Source organism: Protopterus annectens, chromosome 5.part0 (assembly GCF_019279795.1).
Source record: "Protopterus annectens isolate FY-2018-M chromosome 5.part0, PAN1.0, whole genome shotgun sequence".
NCBI lineage: Eukaryota > Metazoa > Chordata > Ceratodontiformes > Protopteridae > Protopterus > Protopterus annectens.
In genome coordinates, this window is record NC_056735.1 from 1,556,724,590 (window position 1) to 1,556,740,613 (window position 16,024).

A 16,024-nucleotide genomic window follows, 5' to 3' on the forward strand; every position below is an offset into this window, starting at 1 on the left:
GTGGGTACTCAGGCTGCACATAGGGAAGTGCAATTTCTCAAGTGAAGAGTAAGGAAACCTCTTTCAATGCTTGAGGGAAAGGAATGAGACTGCCTGCTAACAACTTCCCTTGCATAAGAGAGAGAGATGACAAAAGAGGTCAGCATATTGCATGTCCTCCTTCCTCACCTTAGATGACAGCCCACAAGGAGTTAAGGCTGTTATAAAAAAAATAAATAAATAAAAACACTCAAACCACTTCTGATGACTGTCTGAATGAAGACCCTTCCCAGTGATGGGAAACATGAGCCAACTGGTCAGGATGAGATGATGATCAACAGACAGTGAGGACAAAGACTGCAAAAAAAAATCCCATAATCCTCATTCTCTTTGCCAGTTTCTGTAAGACTCGACCCCTGTGTTCCTTCATTTTGCTTCATTCCTTCTCTATCTATAATTATCTCACTTCTCTGACACCATGACTTAATCAAAGTGCCTTCCATTTTCTTAGCCTCACATCAAACACTGAATCCTTAAGTTCCCATCTTAAAATAACAGTTTTAGCTCATATAGCGTAAGTCTGCTATTTGCACTGAAAAACTGAAATCCCAATTCCAGAAGATGTGAAACTTTAGCAGTACGTCTGCATCATGCTGCATATATTTTAACAGTCTGACAAAAATACCTATTTCCCATCTACCATGTCTACCTCCAACACACCTCTCCATCTTTTATTTCACAAACCATTGCTTAGATAACAGCTTACTGTCTCCATGGACATCCAGAGATATATTTTTTTTGCAATGTTGTTTGCTTCCTATTTAACTATTTTCTGTATCTGTATCTCAGACCTTGACTTGCAGATATGCAACAGTCCTATCAAGGCGGTGTCTGAAATTGATTTGTATGCCAGACAGAAGTCACCTCTGAGGAGTCTGTATGACACTGAGTAGAGGGACAAGTCTTTTAGCCTATCTGTGTACGATAGATGTCTGAGGTCCTGGATTCTCCTGGTGAGGAATCTCTGTGGTCTCTCCAGCCGCTGCACATGCTTTATGAGATACATGCTGAAAGGGGCATTGTACTCAATAATGGGTCTTATAAGAGAAGAATACAGGAATGTTATGACATCCTTGACCCTGGATGAGATGGTAACATATGGATTGATGCCTACTTGAGAGAGTTTATCTATTATACCTGAGTGTGGAATAATATCAAAGGCTTTGGCCAGGTCAAGGTAGGTGGTGTGTACATTCTTCCCCTCTTCCATGGCTTTGGTGACTGTCTCAAAGAAGTTGACCAGATTTAACAGGCATGACCTCCCCTTGATTAAACCATCTATGCAAACCTGGTGTTAGCTGAATGGGAACAGCAATATGTGTTCTATTCTGAGTACACGTCCAAAATTATGACCTATCTATGATACCTTGATGATAGACTGATTTTATGGAGGGATTATTTAGGAAAGTATTTAGGAAACACCACAGGTTTTTTAAGGTTTACCAGTCATATTACTAGAGATAAAATTGATTTGTTAGACAACCTTCTATACAAAGAGGATGATCAAATACATTCTAGCATTTACCGTAAAAAAACTTAAAGTAATTTATTTCTTCACTTTGTGAGCTACTGTAATTGTAACACTGATATGGTAGTCAACATAGGGGTTCCTATTACGTTATTAAAGTTCTGAAACTTCGAACACCATAAGGTCGAACCCTTATGTTCGAAGTGTCAGAACTTCGATAACGCTAAAAAATAAAATAAAAACCAACAAAGTATTGCAAGCCCCTCTGCACCCCCCATACTCCCCGCTCTTTAAATATACCAACTCTGAGATCGCACTACAGTGCGGTAAAGGGAAATCTTCCAACAACAATTAGGTAGGTTTTATTTTTTTTATATTTTTTTTTTTTACGTTCAAATTCTTGAAACTTCGCATATGAGTTCAATGTTCTTAGGTTCGAAGTTTCAAGGATTCAACAACATAATAGGAACCCGTCAACATTGCCACATGTTTAACCTGCCCTGCCTTTTACGTGGGAAAGACTACACGTAAATTAAGACTACGTATCTTGGAGCACAACAGGGATATTAAAAATAAGAAAACATCTAGTGCATTATTTACCCATAGTAAGGAATGTGCTAATTTTAAAAAGTTTTTATTTTTTGTTATTGATAGGTTACCTAAAAATGACGCTGGTGGTGACTTTAAAACCTTACTGGAACTGAGGGAATGCTTATGGCAGTTATGCCTGGATGCAACTAGATCACCAGGTATTAACGAAAGCATTTCAGTTTCCAGTTTTCTTTAATATAAGTCACATTTTATATGATAGTACATAGCACTTTTAAAATCATTCAGAACCATTTAAAATCATTTAAAATGTTTAATTATTTTAAAACTTTTTAACATATGGGTTTATGTTCAGATAATCAAGGTTGTTTTTTTCATTTTTATATTATTTGGTTTTATATAACAAAGTGTTCTTGATGAATTATTTGCAAAGACTGATTAGAATGATGTTTTAGGACAAGATTAATTTTATTTCATTTGGTTCTATCTTATTTGATTCTAGCAGTAGTAAGTATGTGAAGTTTTGTGTTTTATGCATTTCATCAACGTGAATTTATGTTATAAAAGTTTTCATTGGCCATTTACTAATTAATTAATTGTTTTAACCACACCTATATGTATAAAAGAGTTGGTTTTGTCATTAGTGTTTGAATCTGAAGAAGCTCAACAGATTACTGGGTGAAATAAAAGGTTGTCTGCTTCATTCACATCATGGATTTTTTATTTTTACTAGTCTGGTACCTCCGGGTACAAGTTTTGGTGTTGTTTACAACTTTTTTATGCCAACCTGGTTTGGAGCCGTCAGCCTTTATTATTATTTTTGACACATTCTTGGCGTTTAATTGTTTCTTCATACTACTGCTGAATGGAGCGGCTATTAGCCCAGTATGTGGATATTTCTAAACAAATTTTTTCTCTCATACAAACTAATGGGAGAAATAACAAAGTTGAGAACATTAATGTGTCCCTAACTACAACACAAGTGGAATTGCTCACTTTACATACACCACTGTGTAGTAGCGGTGTCTCTACACCTAGTATTGACAATAGAATGAACAATACTGTTCCCAATAGACCGCGTTTGGATGAGCAGAGAAGTACTACACCCCCTGACTTTGACCTGCTGCTGGCTCCTCCTTCTTTCAACGTTAGGCTGTTGCCTGAGCACAATGTCAGATATGGTAACTTCAATGCTCAGTTGCACCAATTCGAGAAGTTAACTAAAATATTTAAATCTTTGCAAATGGATAATGTATTTTTGGAGTGCTCTGTTGAACTAAATCAGGTACCAAGGGGTCTGAGGATCTTCAAGCTACCTATGGGGATCTCAGAGGACTCCAAGGCATTCCAGGATCTGACAGCTCTTTTTGACAGAACAGGTATGGACATGATGCAAATTATAATCCACGACAATAACGCCAAATGATCTAAACTCAAAAATTATTCGTTACCCCTTAAAGCCAGCATATTTAATGATTTACTTTTTGATTTAAACAAATCTCATTTTGAGAGAATATTAATGGACACTGACAAATTTGTCAAGACTGGCCTTGAACACAAATAAGGGAAGATTTTGAGGGACACTGTTGAGTATAGAGAAAAAAGAGCGTATCCAACTAAAAGCAGGGGTGGTGTAGTAACACAGGACAACCTGAATAGTGAGGCACAGGGAGCTCCTGAAGAGGAAATTGAGGTTGTTCAATCTGATATTTGTGAGGACAATTAACTTTTTTTAGACCCCCTCCCTCCCCTGAGGCATTCAGACCAGATACGGAACCGCACTCAGCATCACAACCATTCCAGCATGACACCAGTGAGGGGTCAATCCTATCAATGGAAGGGAGACGGGGGGGTTCCACGCAATGCACCTCGCAATCAGTGGTACAACCGCAGCTCCAAATACAATTCTAATCACGGTACCAATTACAACTAAATTTGGATTATTTGATGCAGGACAATTTTCATGACAGTTTGGTTGAACCTGATGTTCCTGTTAAGGATAACCACTGTAATGTTTACGACAGGTTGTTGGACAAGGACAATTACATTTTTAATAATGAAGTATGCTGTGTACAGACGTGTGATAATGATTTTTTTGTTTATAATTTTTCAGATCTAAGAATTTCTACTAATCATGTGACCCTGTTGAAAAAAGGTTTTTCGTTTGTACCCACTTATCGTTATGAAGTTGGAAAATTGCTTACGCATCTCAAACTGTTTACTAGGCTTTTAAATTTAAAGATATTTTTTGCAAACAACATTAATCCTTACAACAGCAATTTATTGTATTAAGAGATGCAGCACCTTTATTCCACCGAGCAACCCCACAGTTATAGCATTCAAACAATTATGTGAAGCTTAAATTAGGAGATGTTTATACACTGAAAAATAGCCTACAGAAAATTTGTCTAATGCAGAGAAATTTTGTTTGAAACAACTAACTGAAACTAACCAGTACAGAGTATAAAACCAGATAAGGGTGGTGGGGTTGTTATTATGACCAACACAGATGATGTTTGTAAAATGCAGGAATTATTGAATGATGCAGACACTTATGAAAGAGTCTCTAAATTTGATGTGTATCGTGCCTATGCCAAAATTGACTGGCAACTTTACGATTTTTTGTGTGAGGGGATTATTTCTGATGATGAGTTTAAATACCTTACAGTGGAGACTCCCACCACTCCCTGTATTTTTGGCATCCCCAAAATTCACAAAAACATGAATTCACCTCCTTTTAGACTGACTGTTGCCGCCAGAGGTTCCAAAACAGAACCCCTGGCCTCTTATATAGACATTACATGCAAAAATGTTTTGGAGAGGACATCATTAGGAATCTAAATTGCACTGATGATTTCCTGTTTGTTACAATAGATGTTATTAATTTATTTTCTGTACTACTCCACCAAATTGGACTGGAACTTTTTGACAACAGCCTAGTCAAGTTTCGTGAATTGCATAATGTTAAGAGGAGTTTGCTTGTTGAACTCATGGAGATGGTGCTACTTAACAACTATATCCTTTTTGATGGGGAACATTACAAGCTGATTAAGGGCATCATGACTGGTGCCAGATTTGCACCCATCTATGCGAAACTGGTGTTAGCTTAATGGGAACAGCAATATGTGATCAATTCTGAGTACATGTCCAAAATTATGACCTATCTACGATACCCTGACAATATATTGATTTTATGGAGGGGTGCAAAGGAAGAACTGGATGACTTTATTAAGTATTTAGGAAACACCAGAGGTTTTTTAAGGTTTACCAGTCATATTAATAGAGATACAATTTATTTTTTAGACATCCTTCTATACAAAGAGGATGTTCAAATACATTCTAGCATCTACCGTAAAATAACTTACAGTAATTCATTTCTTCACTTTGAGAGCTGCCATCCCTATTTCCAAAAGAAAAATGTTGTGAAGGGACAAATGGTCCACTTGTCAAGGCTTGTTAGTCAAGATGAATTTTTTAGTAATGAAATGTCAAAGCTTATAGACATGTTTAAAAATAGAGGTTACCCTACAGATCTTTTGACAAAGACACGTAAAGATATTGTCAATAAAAGGAACACCACTTTTCGGCCTATTTTGTTAGATAACAACAGAGATGTGAATCAGAATAGAGGAAAGGATCCTATTGAATGCAACAAATCCATTAAGGGAGCTGCAATGGTTTTAGATTTTAACCATACAGCACCAAAGGTTAAGAGCATCATTCAGATGGCATGGGACAGTGTGTTCCCTAACGATTTGAAGGAAATACTGGGCCCCACCCTAACATTTGTTAACAGTAGGGGGCAAATCTGAAGGAACTTTAGAAAGGGACCAGGGATCCCACAACATAAAATTTCTTGGATGAGTAAATGTGGCACATGTAGTGTTTGTAAATTCATTAATGATGGACCATATGTCCACATTAGTAATAATAAAAGATCATTGAAGTGCCCAGGATATTGTAATTGTAACACCGATATGGTAGTCTACATTGCCACATGTTTAACCTGCCCCACCTTTTACGTGGGAAAGACTACACGTAAATTAAGACTACGTGTCTTGGAGCACAACAGGGATATTAAATATAAGAAAACACCTAGTGCATTGTTTACCCATAGTAAGGAATGTACTAATTTTAAAAAGTTTTTATTTTTTGTTATTGATAGGGTACCTAAAAATGACACTGGTGGTAACTTTAAAACCTTACTGGAACTGAGGGAATGCTTATGGCAGTTATGCCTGAATGCATCTAGATCACCAGGTATTAACGAAATTTCCAGTTTTCTGAAATATAAGTCACATTTTATATGATAGTACATAGTACTTTTAAAATCATTCAAAACCATTTAAAATCATTTAAAATTTTAAACTATTTTAAAACTTTTTAACATATGGGTTTATGTTCAGATAATCAAGGTTATTTTTTCATTTTTATATTATCTGGTTTTATATAAAGTTTTCTTGATGAATTCTTTGCAAAGACTGATTAGAATGATGTTTTAGAACAAGATTCATTTTATTTCATTTTATTTCATTTGATTCTATCCTATTTGAATCTAGCAGTAGTATGTATTTGACGTTTTGTATTTTATGCATTTCATCAATGTGAATTTATGTTATAAACATTTTCATTGGCCCATTTACTAATTACTTAATTGTTTTAACCACACCTATATGTATAAAAGAGCTGGTTTTGTCATTAGTGTTTGACTCTGAAGAAGCCCAACGGATTACTGGGTGAAAGCGCTTAGTCTGTATTAATAAAAGGTTGTCTGCTTCATTCACATTGTGGATTTTTTATTCATGTAGGATGCAGCCTGGGATGTTATCAGGTGTCATGGAGGGTGTATTTTTGCCTTTGAGAGGGAAGTAATGACTTGCTCCCTAGAGATAAGGGGAGTGGGGCAGGTGCTAGGGATGTACTGATTTACTGATATGGGAACAGAGGGGTGAAGTTTTTGTTGAACCTTTCTGCCAGCAGGTTGGCTATATCTACAATGTTTGTGAATGTAATGTCCTTGACCACCAGCTCTGAGCAGATCTGAGTGCTTCCTTTGAGCTTGCAGATGTATGTGAAGAAGGTCTTATGATTGTCTTTAGTAGATGTGGCCAGTTTGGACTTGAAGTTTGCTTTGGAGGATTTCACTATTGCTTTTATTTGCTTGTTCAGTCTAAGGAGAGATTGGTTCCAGTTAGGCACCTGCTCCTTCTTGGTCCTGGACAGCAAATTTTTTCCTTTTGTTATAGAGTTTATTTATTGTAGATGTCCACCAGACAGGTTTTCTCTTCCTTGAGGAGGATGATTTTATCCTGTCAAGTATTCCTGATTACATGCACCTATATAAATGCTTGTGTAGTACTTTGATGTAGGTTTGGACATTTGTGCCAGTTCCTACAGAGGGGGAAGGGGCTGTGAAGCTGTTTATATGTTCCCTTAAGAGGTTGTAATCAGCTTTGAAGAAGTTCATTTGACCCTAGCTGGGGGGGGGGGGCATTGGGGAGATGGTGACTTTGAAAGTGATCGGATTATGGTCTGATCTTATCAGGGAAGATGACATTGCATAGATGCTGCAGTGGTTACTCATGTTGGTTAATACCAAGTCCAATATATTATCACCTCTTATGGGAGTGTTGACCAGTTGGTTCAAGTCATTTGCATTGATGAAATCAAGGAATCTCTGGGCATTTGTGTTTTGGCATGATTAGTTCTTCCAATCTATGGTTGGATGGTTAAAGTTGCCCAGAATCTGGGTAAAGGGGTGAATCTTAATAGATTTGAAGAGGTCCAGATAGGTGGAGTGGGCATGTTGAGTCAAAGTTGGGGGCTTCTAGCTAGCTATGATTTGAATAGGGGTCTTGTCAATGGTTAATTGCACCTGGAATGTCTCATGTGCGTCATACTGTTTGACCAGCCTGGAGGTGTGTATGTCTTTAATATATATTGAAACTCCACCTCCTTTTGCTTTCCTGTCCATTGTTTGGGGTCTGAATGTATGATAGGATGAGTAACCTGGTATGGCTGGGGTGCAGCTTTGAACCAGGTTTCTGTGACTGCACAAATGTCAGCATCTTCCAGGGTTAAGAATGCTTGCAATGAGTGCAGTTTCATGTTTAGACTCCTAGCATTTAGCAGCATGACCTTTAATTTGAGTTTTGATGAAATGTTCATGGTAAATGGAATATAAAGTGATCTGCGTACTGTGTATGCATGCATCCTTCTCTGCCTCTGCCCATTCCAGTCTCCCTTCTTCATGTCTTCATCAACAGAGTTTACATCTTTTTCTGATGTTCAGGCAGTGCACCATCTAAGAGGATTCTTTACAATCCTTCTCAGTTCTTCCAATTAAATGCAACTACAGCTTTTCAACCTAGAGTTTTGTCTTCCAAATTCCTTTCCTCTTTCTTGGAAATAATTTCATATGACCAAGTTAATATCCTAATATTGCTTATTGTTAATATTTACACTATCTGCCCTACCAAGTTGTAATCCTGACTTTTTTTCTCTACCAATTTGACTCTTAAATAACTTCTTGCTGTTTCTATATCTGCTTTGTTTCTTCTCTTCCTCACTTAACTCTTCCTTTCAGAAGGCACTTCTACAGCTGAGTAGCTTTCTCTACTAACTGCCTTAAATGCTTACACTTGCTTATTCCCTCTCTTTTTTAGTTTTCTTCAGAACCAATTGCTGTAACGTCACTCTTTTTAATTAAACCACGTTCACAAAGTAATAGCAGCTCTTCTTTCACAGTTTTTATTTTTGTCTTGATTAAATAATGTATTTTTCTTACTCCTTGTTCTGAAAATATTCCTTCCCAATTAATCCATTTCATTTTAACTCACACAATCCATCCAATTCCATTTGTTCAAATAAAAACCCCTCCCCTAGAGAGAAATAAATAGGTTCTACCTGATCAGACCTTCCTACCCTGCTACACTGCTAATTTCTTCAGTACCCGGGTTGCTAACTGAACCCAGGATATCTGAGTTGCAGTCAGTGTTTTATCCCTCTTCACTATGGATCTGGATACCACACATTGTTTTAAGTTTTCAGAAGCCCTTAAACTTTATATCTTTTTTTAAGCAGTTTTTGAAATATAATTTTGCTTAGGATAGTTGCCCTATTCACCCAGCTTTAGTTACAATTTTGACTCATACCTTTACTTAACCACAAAAGCCTGTCTAAGGCTTCAATAAAGGTACAATAAAACTATTTGGAGCAATAACTCTGAAGCCTATCTCTGGTCAGCTTTATCAGACATCCATGCTATAATTTATATGTTCCTATTTTCATATTTTATTTCTCATTTTATTTTGCATTTAATTTAATTTACCATGTATTAGACTATTCCTCCAATGTTGAAAAATCATTTTTTCAGCTTTTCTGCCCCCTTTGTATGCTAACTTTTGTTTCATTGTTTATAGTCAGCAAAAAAGACATATTGCTCCTTCTAGACCAACTGCCACAACTCTTGCAATAAAGAACCATATCATATACAAGTAGAGGGGGTATGTCAGTGCTATCCAGTGAACTGTAACTGCACTCCATTTGATCTCATTATGTGCATGTTAGCATCCAGTGCTTTATTAATTCTATCAGCCCATAACCTGCTCTGTGGTTCTTTAACTCATTCAATGATATTTTTGTGGCATCTGTCTGTCTTACTAACATCATAATAAGTCACATTCACTACTATCTGGTCAAGGTCCATAGCTACATTTTCAGAGAACTGTTACTAGACTTGTCTGACATGGTTTTCCAACTGTGAATCCTTGAATCTCATAATTATTTGCTCAGCGGTTTTCCAAATATTCTGCCGTTCTCTCCATGGTTTTCTGCACTGCTCAGTTCTAACAAATATCTCAGTAATTATCAGCCTCTGTCTTTCCTTCGGTGTTATGAAGAAGAATCTTATCTATGGTCTTCTGGTGTTCCAAAGAGTATATGACTTAATTGTTCCCTGCAATCTGTTAACATCATAGTTGTTTTTAAAAAGTTTTCTCCTCTCCATTCTATGTGACTGTAGGGTTTACCCTCTTCTGTCCCCACACCTTAACTATCTTTACATGTCAAAATGTGTGTATTTGTCTGTGTATGTTGGGGTGGGAGGAGGTAAGTGTGTGTGTGTGCGTGTGTGTGTGTGTGTGTGTGTGTGTGTGTGTGTGTGTGTGTGTGTGTAGCCAAGATCAACCCATTTATCCACAACATTTCTATTCAGTTGATGTGATAAAGTTTCCTTCTTGGCAATAAATCATTCAATTAATATCCCTACTTTTTGTTTCATTTTCTACTTTGTCCCCCAGTATTATTGATATTTAGCTTTACTATCCTTCCTAATTAAAAAGTAAGTAAAGAAGGCTCCTGACCATGGCTGTACAACACATAAAACAGTTTAATAAAATAACAGTCAGGTACCAGGTGAGTGCTTTTGTGGCCCAAGCCACTTCATCAGACATCATTGTCTGATAAAGTGGCTTGGGCCACGAAAGCGCTCACCTGGTACCTGACTGTCATTTTATTAAACTGTTTTATGTGTTGTACAGCTGTGGTCTGCAGCCTTCTTTACTTGCTTTTTAACTTGGATTTGTTGCTGGAGGAACCGTTTGCTAGCACCATCTGCATTTTGACTGTTGGTTTACTATCCTTCCCTTTGATATTCTTTTTTCTCAGACATGAACATTTTTTCTCTCCCTGCATTAGGAAACAATCTCAGTTAGATAAATAGCAGAGCCTTGCTGTCAAATATATTTGCATCTTTTGTGTAGCATACCAAAGAATTAACAGACAAAAATATTGTGACCCTTTCATGTAAAATGCTTCACCACCACCAAATAAAAAAATGTGTCTCTGCACCTCTTTGTCTGTGTTTGTTTCTATTTTTTCGCACAATAATTCAGCTTTAGTACAGGGGGAAATGAAACACAATAAAAGATAAAAACAAAGGGAATCTTTATGTATGTAATTCTTTATTTAGCTACATTTGGTAACCAGATGAGTACACTGTGCTATACAGCTCATTTTCAGACACGAGCTGTGACAAGTAAATAATTACAGCAAATTATTAGAATTAAAACAAGCAATATTTGACTATGTGCATTATACAGAAAATATATCATATTATTATTGAGCATAATACCTTTGATTTTGATTGGGTCACTAGATATAGCAAGTTTGTTATCCATTCAAGAAATTCTAAGAAATTCACCAGAATAACATAGCTCAAGAGGTGAAGTTCTTAAAATCCATTTTGAAACAGCATAACAAACCAAAGTTATGTTTTTGACACTACATCATAATTCTTTGTAATACATAAGACCTGGGATTCAATAAACTCTGTGCAGGCTTCAAGCAAAGCCTACAGCGCGTTTACTTGTGTGCACGGTAATGTGCGGTGAGCAGTAGCGCTCACTGCATATTCATGCTGCGCACCACGTTTAAACATAAACATAAATGAGTGAGATTTTATGGCTGGCAACAGTGTTGACAGCCAGCAAACCTTGTAAGCGAATACACATAGCAATCCATATTAAATCAGAGCACTGAAGGTCCACAGTTTTGCTCAGAAAGCCACAATGATCACCAGAGCTTAATAGATAGCGCTCAAACTCTTAGTGCAAGATATCTGGACAAAGGCCAATATAATGGGGGAGACAATGACCCAGAAATAGGAAACTTTTTGACATATTTACTCTAGAAATGTGCTAGAATAACAAGGGGTTTGTATTAAGATACATGTTCTGAAAAATTTGAAGTCTGAAACTCAAATGTATGTAGTTATTGAGTCACATCAGTCCTGAGATCATCCAAGTCATACGGCAGAAAATGGCAAATTTGATAAAGAATACACCAAAGATATAAAGGCAAAAATCTGGATGGTTGAGAGGTATGATTGTTAAGTATATGTTCCAAACACAGTACAGGACAGTATATCTACCATGCAGATTATTGTGAAATCCCATTCCTGGCATTGTGTACTGAAGTTATGTAAATGATCTGTAAGGGTTCAATGACTGCCATGTAAAATAAACACTCAGAAGTGTGTGTATTGAATAGGGACACACAAATGAATTGCAGGAATGAAACAGGGAAAGAGGACAGGTGAAACAACCTAATGTACAGCAGATGTGGCCATGGCAATGGAAGACGGTTGTAGTAGCCACAGGAAACACATATCAATCAGGTACAGTAGGGACTGCTGAGTGAAAATGTATATTATGTGACTGTCACACAAAATGACATAATGTGGAGGATGTCTGTATGAGATAAGCATCCTTACATAAATAATGCAGAGGACATCTATCAGGGATGTTACAAACAATTGGGGTAGGGTCAATATTGTGAATCTGTGCAAACTGATTTGCCTAAATATGAATGTAATCTCAGCAGAGGTCTCCAGCAAGTGGGACACAGGTAAAGGCTCGGGGACAGCATTAAGAGAAGCAAGCACAATCGTGGACAATATCAGAATAATAACATCACCAATCACATGCCTCTGACATAACATGTGATTTAAAGTGATCAGAGATTATTCTGCACAAACACACTTGTACAACTATTATGATATGTTATGATATTATGATCTGATATGTACACACTCTATGAGTGTAATCGTGCACACTGTTCTGGCACCATAACATCAGCTGAAGATATTAGGAGGGACATTGCTATACCTGTATGCGACATTATGATCAATACAGGCTAGATGACTACTGATCAGAGCATGGCATATATATATATATATATATATATATATATATATATATATATATATATATATATATATATATATATATATATATATATATATATATATATATATATATATATATATATATATATATATATATATATATATATATATATATATATATATATATATATATAGGTTCATAGGTTCATAGGCAAGTACTAGGCTATCTGCCCAAGGGCATTTATAAGCCTAGCCAGAATGTGTTGGCTTTCACCACCCCCTTAGATTAGTTTCCTGTGCACCTGTCCAGCAGAGCAATTAGTTCCCTGCGCCACTGTCCAGCAAAGCCACTGCAGTGATCCCCGGGGTAGATTTTCTGTTTCCCACCCAACAGTCAAGGTTTCCCTTGAAGAGTGTTGGGGAGGGGCTCTGCCTGATATATATTGGAATCTTGTTCCAAAGCATGGGGAGTCTCTGGGACAGGAATCTATCCCTCCAGCATGTCTTATTTATCATTGTGATGAGGTTTATATCTCTAGAGCGTGTGGCTCTCCAGGATTTGTTTTTTTTTTTTAGGTGGAGCATGTCCATCAATTCTGGGTTGGACACGGCCTTGTATGTCAGGCAGAGATCACGTCTGAGTAAGTGGTATGCAACAGAGTACAGCTGGAGTTTCTTAATTCGGGCTGCATAGGGCATCTGTCTGAGGCCAGTAATCCTCTTGGTGAGGTACTTTTATGGTCTTTACAGCTGTTGCAGGTGTCTTGTAAGGTACATCCCAAATGGGACGTTGTATTCTAGGATGGGTCTAATGAGTGATGAGTACAGAGAAACAATAACCTCTTTTGTTCTAGATGCGAACCCTTTTGTGATTAGGTGGGCCACATAGAAGGATTTTCTAACCAGCTTGGCAATATGATTATCAAAGGAGAGATTACTATCTGCTTGGGTCCTCAGATCCCTTATTACATTTTCTGTATTTAGGGGGCTACCACCTATGTGGTAGTTTGTGGGTACTTTGCTTTTTCCAAAGGGGATGACTATGCACTTTTTGGCATTTAGTTTGAGGCCATGATTTTGACACCAGGTATCCGTCTCAGTGAGTCCCTTCTGGAGGGTGTCTGTATCGGTAGTATGTATATAAATATATTTATATATATATATATATATATATATATATATATATATATATATATATATATATATATATATATATATATATATATATATAATATATATATATATATATATATATATATATATGTATATATATATATATATATATATGTATACACAATTCACACTGGCATGAATGTTACCCATGTTGTCAGACACATATGTATGTACAGTGTGCATCACCAGAACAGGTAGTACACATGCATCTGGTGTAACAACTTGGGGGTTCTGCAGCATCAGATAGTAATGTTTACGCCACAAAAAGAATATCTAGGTGTGGCTAATAGGATGCATGACAGCTCACTGTAACAAAGGTGGTACATTTCAGTTACACATCACTGGAAGATGTGTAGGGAGATACATGAAGAAAGGTGCATTGTACTCAGTTACTGGTGTGAGGAAGGCTGTGAACTGTGGAGGTATTATGGCTTCTGATGTATATGTCCTTCACATAGTCAGTAGTTGCGTTACATACAAGGTATATACATGCTGGTGAACGTTCCATTTACCATCTACCTCAGGACACGGGTCACATACCTATTGGTCTGATTATAGAGTGTGATGTCTACATTATACTTGGGTTGTGTGTTTGTTTTCCTGAAGTAAAAAATCCCACCATGTTTTCACGTCATTGCAGGTGTTGTCATGGGTGTGAAAGCAATTTTTGGTGTGTGCTGATATTGTCTGTATTATACTAATATCACAGCTGGAGTCAATGATTGCTCACAATCTGTAGTCCTTCAGACAGCTGTTTGGACACAGGATGTGTATGTCATCTGTGATGTCCTTCACTTAAATAAAAGACAGGAAAGGGGCTACCAGATAGCCCTGATGTATGGACCTCATAACTGGACCTAAGATATATGTCACTCCACACATGTCAACATATTTAGAAGCCATATATGTGATACACTGGTCTACCCACTTGGTGATATAGGTGTATATGGACACTTCTGACAATGATGAGTGAATACCTCAGTTTGTGTTAAATGCCTTGGGCCTGTCAAATTCAAAAGACTGATAGTGTTGTCATCATGCATGCCCTCAGTGACCTATTTGAGGACCTCTAACAGATGTAATAGACATGATGTAGCATTAACAACTCACATAGGTCTATTGCAGACACCTGGGATATCATTAGTGTCTATTTAGAAAAGGTTCATGATGACATGTTGGTCTACCTCACAGATAAGGAGAGTCAGGATGTGTCTACATGCATGTATCAGGTCCTGTCCCCCCCAACTCACATGGATGCATGTTGAAAACACCCTTCTACAGCAACATAGTCTGTGTGAAGGGTGCGTTGAAGTGTATTTAACAAGGTGCATGTGACAAGTCATGTGATAAGTGATTTATGATGTTATCACAGCCCATTGATTCTGTGTGATAGGCCTTGATGGAGGTAAGACAGTGCATACTGGTTATCCTCAACTGGCTTAAGGTTTGAACACAATCCCTAATGCAGGGATCATTGAGAAACTCTCCCAGCTGGAGATTAAACCTCATGTCACTAGATGGGTAACCAATTGTCTCACTGACAGAACACATACTGTGAAAGTACGTGAATCAACCTGTACCAGTAGAACTGTCACCATTTGTGTACTCCAGAGATCTATGCTTGGCCATTTACTGTTTGGAATGTATTTCTTGACAGTCCAGGCTAAAGTATATGGCCATGGTTTACCAGGTTTGCTGATTCTTGCATACTGGGTGCAATCATTGTGTCCACCTATAATAATAACATACTACAGGACGAGCTAACACAGACAGATGATTGGTGACAAAGTCACATGATCTACAAATAAATCCAAAAATGTTTCTTTATTTTGGCCTTCTGCAAAGTAGACTTCCTTGCTCATTACAGCATTGACAACAGTCCTACTATGCTGAAACCCAGTGATGCAAGCACTGAGAACACACTTACATTGCACTCTGAACTTCAACCATGAAGTGTTTACACTGGTATTGAAAGCCTATGTTGTGCACATCATAAGTCATGATATCGTAGTCAGATCTCAAGATTATATTGCAGTACTGTACTTGAACCTCATCAGAACACCAGTATAGAGTATAATGCTCTCTTTTGCATGTACCTCATTAAACAC